Consider the following 10,587-nt stretch of genomic DNA (forward strand, 5'->3'; position numbering starts at 1 on the left):
ATAAAAGATTTTGCACCAATTTTGGAATGGCTTGCAAAAGGAATAAGACCACCATCTTTAGCCTTTTCCAAATACCTAGTGGAATAGTATTGTTGCCTTATGTGATATATAAATACATCACTAAGAATTAAGAAGCAACAACGGAAAAAGGTTTTGCGAGCTGCACAAATCCAAGAGATTATTTTGATAAGAAAACAGTTTTCTTTATTCTTCTTCGCCGAAGTTTTTTGTGAAAAATTCGAGCACACAATTTATTTAATTTGTTGATGGGTTTCATTGATCAAAGAGTTGATAGCAATGATTGGTCTCGGTATGAATACACATAGAGTCTTCGCACTATCGAAGAAATTTTGAAACAAGACTTTCTCCACTAGGTACGTCTTAGATCCGATCTTTAACATGTAAATAAATTTTAAACACGAAAAGATCTTCCTAGGATTGTTATTGTCTTTCGCTGCGTGTTACGAACACATATACGCAATCTTTCAATGGTATCAGAGCCGTTGTTTATTGTGTCTAAAATTTATTCAGGAAATATTTTAATAATATATTTGAAGAGTTCAAACCATAATACATGTGTCTTGTGCAATAACCAAATCGTTTGAATGCTGATATTATTTTATTATGGATAAATTATGTATTCATATAACTATTGAGATAGTTCAAAACTTGAAATTGAAATTTTGTATTAGATACAACGGGAATCTATAATAGGTTACATGATTCTATTATTATTTTTAATTGTTATTAGTTCATGAGATGTTAATTAATAATGATATTTTGGCATGAATTACTTTTTTATGATATATGTGATATATAGATTAAACATGTTAGAAGAATGTTGAATTTTGTTTTTGTGTCACATGCTTGTTCGTTACATAATTTTGAATTATTTATTACACGTGATGTAAATCAATTTAGGACTAAGCATGTAGACAATTTGAACTAAATTCACATGCTACAAAAGATTTGATCTTCATGTTATTAAAAACTATTTTAGTAACAATTCCCTCTTACTAAAATTTGAGTTCTTAAATAATAAAATATAAGATATTTTATTATAGAGTCATCCATCAAAGTAAATAATTTTACTTATTCTTGTTTATAAGGAGCGGCCTGACTACCAGGAGATTTATAGTTATAGAATATGTTAAAATTATTTATTGCATTAGATGTATGGATTGAAAGAATTATTCAATTTTACACTAGATGCCTGGACCACCCGGGGGAGAATAAAATTTAATAAGTTCTTTGCTATCATGATGGTTGAACTCAACTATGCCAATAGGATCGACCTGACTACCAGGGGACTATTTGACATAGAGCTATTTAAGGAAATTGTATGGGGATACAATTGGTAAGAGTACCTACCTTTAAAATATATGTGAGAAACGACTTGACTTCCAAGGGGCTCATACATATTTTTAAAGGATTCTTTTACTCCACTAACAGAAATAAAGATTTCGTAAACTATAATGAGGGTAAATAGTTTAAAATAATTAGTGAACATATCATTTAGATAAAGTCTATGTCTTTATGATATATGCAAATATGTTCTTATATTATTGCCTTTTCTTTTCTATATTTTAGATTTCTCAATATGTCTGTTATATCACTGCGTGAAATACTTGAGACCAACAAGTTGGTAGGACCAAACTTTGATGACTGGTATAGAAATTTGAGAATTGTTCTCATGCATGAAAAGCTCATTGATGTGATCGATAAGCCTGCAAAGATAATCCCACCAGAGAATGATGTTCAAGGCACCAAGGTTTATCAGAAATACTTGGAAGAATGCCTTGCTATTAAACACATCATTCTCGCTTCTATGAGTTCTGAACTCCAGATGAAACATCAGAATATGGATCCACCTGCAATCATTGAATATCTTAAGAAGATAGTTGATACACAATTGGACATTAGAAACTCTCCAGTTGGACCTCTTGTCAATCATATGATTGTTCTTACCGAAGAACATGAGAAGTTGGGGTACAAGCTTGGTAAAGAGCTTTCTGAAGATTTGATCTTGCAATTAGTATATGATGCTGAATGTTTTCACTGTAAGAAGAAAGGGCATTGGAAGAGAAACTGCAAGGAGTATCTTGCAACTCTAAAGGACAAGAAACAAGATGAGACATTAATGAAAAATAGTTTCAAGGTTTCTTTAGCTACTACTAATTCTTCACTGTGGGTATTAGATACTGGCAGTGGTTATAACATCTGTAATATGTTGCAAGGGTTCAAGATAAGTAGGAAACTAAAGATAGGAGAAGTTAATCTACAAGTTGGAAATGGTGCAAAAGTTGCGGCCGTAGTTGTAGGATCAATTTCTTTAATAACGCCTACGGGCAAAGTACTTATGTTGGATGGTTGTTATTACGTTCCTAAATTTGTTTCGAACATAATTTCAACTTCTATGTTAGACAAACGTGGTTTTCGCATTATTATAGGCAATAGTATTTTCTTTATTAATTATGATGATAATTTATATGTGAATGGCTATCTCCAACATGATATTTATGTCTTACCTAATATAAATGCTAATTCGATTATGCATGTTTCAAGTCTTAAGAGGAAAAGAGATGATCATGTAAATCATTCATACCTTTGGCATTGTAGGCTTGGTTATATTGGAGAGAAAAGAATTAACAAGTTGTACAAGGAAGGGTACCTTGACAAGTATGATTTTAAATCATATCCAACTTGTGAATCTTGTCTCAAAGGAAAAATGATCAAATCTCCATTTACTGGAAGTGGAGAAAGAACTTCTGAATTATTGAGACTAATTCATACTGATGTTTGTGGGCCCATGAAAATTCAAGCTAGAGGTGGATATTCTTACTTCATCACATTCACTAATGATATGTCAAGATATGGATTTGTGTATCTTATGAAACACAAGTCTAAATCTTTTGAAATGTTCCAAAGGTTCCGTAGTGAAGTTGAGAAGCAGACTGGTAAAAGTATCAAAGTACTAAGGTCTGATAGAGGTGGAGAATATCTTAGTGAAGATTTTACTAGGTATCTCAAAAAGAATGAGATTCTCTCACAGTGGACACCTCCAGGAACACCACAACATAATGGTGTGTCTGAAAGGAGAAATCGAACCTTATTAGATATGGTGAGATCTATGATGGGGTTCACTGATCTTCCAATAAATTTATGGGGATATGCTTTGGAAGCAGCAACATACCTACTTAATAAAGTTCCCACTAAGTCAGTCTCTACAACACCATATGAGATATAGAAAGGACGTAAGCCTAACCTTAAACACATTACAGTTTGGGGTTGTCCAACTTATGTTAAGAGGCTACAGTATGATAAACTTGACTCAAGATCTGATAAGTGTAGGTTTATTGGATATCCCAAGGAAACAATAAGATATTATTTCTATCACCCTTCTGACCATAAAGTGTTTATGGCTAGAGGAGCAACCTTTTTGGAAAGGGAATTTCTTTTGGAAGGAAATTATAGTGGAGAAATAGAACTTGATGAAGTTCAAGAAACTAATAAATCAACACAAAATCAAGATCATGAGACACAAGTTGAAGAACCTTTATTGGATGTTTTGAAGTTGCCAAGGAAGTTGCCATCTTCAACGGTTGAAGTTCAAGAACTAAATGTAGTTCAAGAACAGGTTAATGAACCAGTTCCAAACCAAATTGAACAACAACCAAATCTAGCACAAGGTGAACAGGTTGTACAAGCACCTCTTAGAAGGTTAACACGAGAATGCCATGTATCAACTAGATTAAATTTAATGGTACAAGATGATGTATCAAATGAGGTTGATCATAATGATGATGACCCTGAGACATATGAAGAGGCGACATAAGGTTCTGGCAATGAAATATGGCAAATGGATGTGAAAATAATTTTGCTTAATGGTGAGCTAGAAGATGATGTGTACATGACACAACCTGAATGTTTCACATCTTCGTCTGATCATAATAAAATTTGCAAGCTATAAAGATCCATTTATGGACTAAAGCAAGCTTCTCGAAGTTGGAATATTCGCTTTAACAAGACAATTGAAAAGTTCAATTTTGTTATATGCGAGGAAGAATCTTGTGTGTACAAAAAGGTTAGTGAGAGCACAATTATATTCTTAGTATTGTATGTTGATGATATATTGCTCATAGGGAATGACATACCGGCATTGCAAAGTACCAAGGTTTGGCTAGCTGAACAGTTCTCCATGAAAGACTTGGGAGAAGCAACTTATATATTAGAAATAAAGATCTATAAAGATAGATCTAGGAAGCTGTTTGGACTTTTCCAGTCTTTGTACATTGATACCATCTTAAAAAGGTATAATATGGATAATTTCAAAAGAGGCTATCTACCGATAGTCACTGGAATTATTCTCAATAGGGAGGATTGTCCTAAAACACCTGAAGAGAGAGAACGCATGAGTAGGATCCCATACGCTAGTGCAGTGGGAGCTATCATGTATACCATGACATATACATGTCCTCATGTGGCTTATGCACTTGGAGTGACTAGCCGATATCAGGCAAATCCTGGTGAGGACCATTGGAAGGTGGTGAAGACCATTTTTAAGCACTTAAGAAGGACTAAAGACCAATTCCTCATCTATGGAGATTCTGAGTTGAAACTTGAAGGTTATACTGATGCAAGTTTCTCTTCAGATAGAAATGATATCAAATCTATTTTTGGTTATGTATTCACCTTAAATGGTGGTGCAGTGAGTTGGAAAAGTTCCAAACAAGATACAGTAGCTGATTCAGTGACTGAAGAAGAATATATAGCAGCTAGTGAAGCTGCTAAGGAAGCCGTATGGATGAAAAAGTTCTTAACTGAACTTGGTGTGGTTCCTTCAATAGAAGGTGCGGTTACATTCTTGTGTGACAATACTGGAGCCATTGCTCAAGCAAAAGAATCAAGATCACACCAAAAATCCAAACATGTTCTGCGAAGGTATCACTTGATAAGAGAGATCATTGAATGTGGAGACGTCGAGATTCAAAAGGTTGATGGAAAGGAAAATGCTGCAGACCCATTCACTAAAGCTCTTGGCGCAAAGGAGTTTGACAAGCACAAGTGAAAATTGGGAAAGAAGTACAAGAGCAATTGGCTCTAGTGCAAGTGGGAGATTGTTAGGGATATAGTAGATATGTCATAGATCCAATCTCATATTTGATAATTTGAACATATTTTTGTGAACGTTATTTGATATAAAAATATGTGACATTCTTTTATCATAGTTATTATTAATTGTTTGATTAATTTGATAAGGTCCTTGATTAAATTTTGAGACTTGTCATCATGATGGAGATCATGATAATGAGAGTAAAGTCTCTTACAACTTAATCTAAATTTTGTTCTTGATCGTACGATTATTAATTTAGACATTAGTAATCCGGTTAGATTAATATTTATATGATCATTTTTATGGGATAAAGATTAGTTGATCTTATTAACTAAATCACATATATAGATGATGCATACAAAGATATGATCATTGAACCGACTCATTGGATAATTCCTAATGGTTAGAATTACCATAAACTTTCAATGGGATATTCTCTTGAAGAATGTGTATCGCACCTCCTTTTTACCGCGCCCGCGGGGCGCGTGGGGAGTTTTCTCCAATTGAAGGACAGTCGAAACGGGATTTAATTATTTCAGAGTCGCCACCTGGGAATTTTAAGGCGTCCCAAGTCACCAATTTTTTAATCCTTGAATCGAGGAGAATATGACTCTGTTTGTTATTTTGCGAACCAGAAATCCTGAGTAAGGAATTCTGTTAATCCGGAAGAAGGTGTTAGGCATTTCCGAATTCCGTGGTTCTAGCACGGTCGCTTAACTGTTTTTATTATTGGCTTAATTATCTTGATTTTTACTAAATACGTTTTTATTGCATGATTTTACTACCGCTTTTTACTTATTGTTTACAATTATATGGACGAATTACGCGTACGTATATTCGTATTATATACTTTTTATAATTACCGGGGATCGTGCCATGCGTACGTGTACACAATAAAATTGTCCATGTTATAGTTTTTATAAAAAAAATATATGTTCGAAATTTAAAATAAAATCAGGAACATCATCACCCTTTTTATTTAGACAATGAACTGCACACCTCGGGTTATATGAAATTATTTTGACATCCGCGGAGAAATCCTTTTTATTAAAATATTCGCTCGAAATTGCGCGTACGCATAATGAGAATTTGTTTTTTTTAAATATAATCAGGGTGCGCGAACGCATCCCTGATTGCGCAAAATCTTTGTTAATAGTATTATGGCCTTTTCCCCCAAATTGTTTATTATATCATGAGAAATCTCCATTTAAGATACCCTTGAATTCTTGAAAAAGAATTTGCAATTTATTAAATGTTGCCCGTCGATTATAATTTCCGGATATAAATTATATTCAACCAGACTATTCAAATTCAAAGAAAAGAGTAAAAATATGATTAACACTATTTTCGGCAAATACAACATATATATCTATATGCCCAATAATGAATTGTATATGAAACTAAAAATGATTTATAAAGAGAAGAATATTTTTCAAGAACTTTTAATATTTCTATTTAGTGCAAGTTTTATTTCTACCTACCCTTGATATAAAGTGTTGCGCTTCGTGTTTATATATCTCATCTCATTCTCATATACTTGTTTTAATCTAATAGGCGAAATTAATTTATTTACGATAGTAGATAGGCATCAAATTGATAAGAAAGGGAATTATAAATCGATTAATAATATTGCCTTACATGCAATATAGATGTACGTCTAAAACATTCATAGCATTTTAACATCATAATCAACTCATCATCCATTAATGGTTATATATATACCTGTTATCATGCCATATATGAACGTATAACTCACATCATTCAATCCATAACTAAATCAGGTATTAGAATAAACTAGCAATATGGTTTTTGACATTTTTATACTACTCTTTATTCAACTAACAACATCAAACCTTTATCCACAACCAAACAATCAGGCGTACACTAACCATGCATTTTCTTGATATTTCAGAATACTCTATACCTGATTAATAATGTCATAGGACTTAACTAATAGCCAACTTCATGCCATATTCCCTATCTTAACAATTCAATCATAACTATACTTTAATGAAAATTTAGAAATTAACCTTGTTACAACACTTATACAGTCTTCAATAAAGGACATTTAACTTACAGTCATCCTGTCAACATATACTACTTATTTGATAAACAAAACTGAATTTTTTAACTAAAGAGCTCAAATGAATAAAAGATAGTATTACAATTCAAACTTTATTTATTTGTCATGTTGAATCTCTTTCCAACATAGAATTTAAGAGATATGTACCTGAAAATGAAGGTAGAAGGAGTGAATTTCAGCGGTTACAGCAGTAACAAAATCAGTAGAATATACCGATAACACAGCAAGTCTAACAAGACCCGTTAACCCAGATGAACAGTGACAGAAACTTGAGGGAAATATTTCAGATTCAAACTGAATAATATTCACACAAAAAAACAACGGACTGATTCTAGAAGGATAACATTTTTTCAGATTTCAATTTCTTCCTGTTTCGGATTCCTGTTTCTGACTATATATTTTTTTTTCTGTTTCTGTTTTCTTCTTCCTATTTTTTGAACTCTCTTCTTAAAATCTGATTTTTTTCTTCTCCTTTCTTTCTTTCTGTCTTTCTCTCCTTTCTTTCTCTCTCAAAGACTGATCTTTTTCTCTCTTAAAATCTGCCTGAAAGCTCTCTTTTTTCCTTGTTTTTCTTTCTTAAAAAGCTCCCTTAAATCAGTCCCAATCCCCCTCTATTTATACAGGGTTGTCCTATACCCTTCTAGTGCTGCCAGGACCCTTTTCTCCTTTTAAAAATCAGAAAGTTTTCCATTAAACTGCTTTTGAATATTTTAAATCTAAGTGCCCTTATCCTGATTTTTAGCAGCCCATTACCCTTTGTTTCCCATTAGTATCTTAAATTATAGCCAACCAACATTCCACTTTCAGTCCACTTATTCTATCACATTACCCTCACTATTCTGTCCCAAAAAATGTCCCAGATTTCCTACTGTAATTACTGTTATTACTGCCTTAAATTCAGAATCTAACAATACAGATTTTAAAATCTGTTTAAGCAGCTATAACCAATCCTAAAGTTTTGGACTAAATCCTAACTAAGGATGTAACTTTCTAACACAATTACATTTAATCAACACTTGTAAAATCACACTGAATTCAAAACTAACAACATAACAACATATCACTGAAATCATTATAACAATTCAGACTGGACTTAAACATTGAATCAAGATCAAACATACACAGGAGCATTGTCAATATACTGACAATGCCCTGTTCAGAAAACAATATATACACATCACACATTTGAAATTACTGATTTGCAAACAAACATGATTTAATTGACGAGTATTAATCAGTTGACTATTTACAACATTTGTCCATAATCAGTCTAAAACAATAGAAGCAGACTGTTTCAATCAGCATTATCATAAATGAGAATTCATAATATAACTAATCGACGAACTTAATCGAGTCGATTACTTACATTGTGAATAATCACAACCAACAGAAACAATTTACATTTAGAATCAAGTAGACGGGTAGGAGACAGTATAACAGAATGAACTAGAAAAGTATAAAAATTTAAACAAACTAATGAAACGAACATAGAATACATGTAGAATACACATAAGAAACAGAAAATTACCTCTGAACCTTCAAATTCAACCGGACTCAACTCAACTTGGATTTGGACTTTGTTTGAAATCAAACAGACCTTAGTCGAAGTATTTTCTACTGGAAATACTTTGACTAAGGTCGATTAAACCTCAATCTTTAGTCTGAAGTGAAAAAGATGCCAAGGTTGGAAAATTTAGGGTTTCAGACCTTGGCTTTTAAATCCGAACACTTCAGGGTAGATTCGAGGGAAACCAAAGATGGCACAAGGGTGAGGGAAGCCTAAAGGTCATTTGGTGTTAATTTGGGAGGAATCTGAGTTTGTTCTTGTTTGGTCCGAATCTTCAAAAGAAGATTCGAGAAGCTCGGAAATGATTCGAGCCAAACAAACTTCAGATCCATAACGAGGCATGCTAGGGGGTACTATAGTGTTATTTTGGAAGCCATTGGAAAGGTTTGAGTTTTCAGACCCACCTTCGATTTAATATTCGAAGAGTTGGGGTCTGATTCGAAGGAAACTAAGGTTAGATCTGGGTAGAGGAAGTGGTGAGGAGTCTAGGGTGTTATTTTGGTGACCGGCGGCGTTGATGCCGCCGGGTTTCAGGCGGTGGGATTCTAGGGCGGCTAGGGTTAGGGGTGTGTTTGGGAAGACGATGAACAGTGAGAGGAGGGGGGTGTTAAGTTAGGGGTCGGGGTAGAGGTTTGATCCTTAAATAGGGGTGGGGTGGATTGATCTCATCCGTTGGATCAATTAAGATTCACGGTTGAGATCAATCCACTTAACCAAACGTTGTCGTTTGGTCTAAGTTCAGGGTCAGCCTGGATCGGGTCATTGGGTCGGGTAAAGGCTATGGGTTAAGGTTTGTGGGATCTCAGCCGTTGGTTGGCTTTGATCCAACGGCCTTTGATGAGGGCGACCAAACGCTGTCGTTTTGGTTTGTGTAAATTGGACCGGACAGGCTATTTGGATTGGGTTGTGGGGGGGTAATTTGATTTGGGCCTGGATTTTAATCCAGGTCCAATTCTTTATTTACAACTTATTTTATTTTATTTTATTTTATTATTTATCATTAAAAAAAATTATAAAACAATTTTAATCTTACACAAAAATATTAATTACTTTATAACAACTATTTAACACATAGTCAAAACATTAATCACACAGTAACATATTTAAAAATAGAACGAATGCATATTTTTGTGATTTTATTTAAATTATCTTTCAAATGCATAATTAAATCCTATATGCATGCAACATGTATTTTATTTTAATTTTCATTTTATTATGACAAAGTAAACATTTACGGACATAAAACAAATATTTAACACCACGCAAATTCAAAAATTACACAGTAAAAGAAATTTATTTTATTTTTCGATTTATTTTGGAGTAGTTTTCGTAAGGCAAAAATCACGTGCTCACAGCTGCCCCTCTTTGTGTGGAAACTCGAAGAGTTTTCGTGCAAAGATAAAGTGAGCGGATACGAGCGATTTTTGCCCGTTCAAATACTCCGTGGGAAGCATTTTTTGAAAGATTTGACCGAACCTCTGCTTCAAAGGTTTCCTACATATCCTTGGCTATAAAGGAATCAGGTCAATGTAGTTCGGGAAGTTTTGGGTAGCTGGGACTACCGTGGGACTGTGATGTTACTGCTGCTTCGTGCTGTTTTTACTGCTTGCTGACCTCCTTATTACACCTTACTTCAAAGGTAATACAAAAAGCTAAACTAGACTATGGTACATGAATTATAAAATCTTATCTAGATCATGCCCTTGCATTTCTTGTTGTCTTTATATCTTGGTGACTCTTGGGCATTTGGCTCATTCCGTTTTCCTTTTTATCGTGTCCCGTATTTTCTTCATCTGTTTGGGACTCTTGTTGTTTCTTGCTGGG

Source organism: Nicotiana sylvestris, chromosome 12 (assembly GCF_000393655.2).
Source record: "Nicotiana sylvestris chromosome 12, ASM39365v2, whole genome shotgun sequence".
In the NCBI taxonomy this organism is placed as follows: Eukaryota; Viridiplantae; Streptophyta; class Magnoliopsida; order Solanales; family Solanaceae; genus Nicotiana; species Nicotiana sylvestris.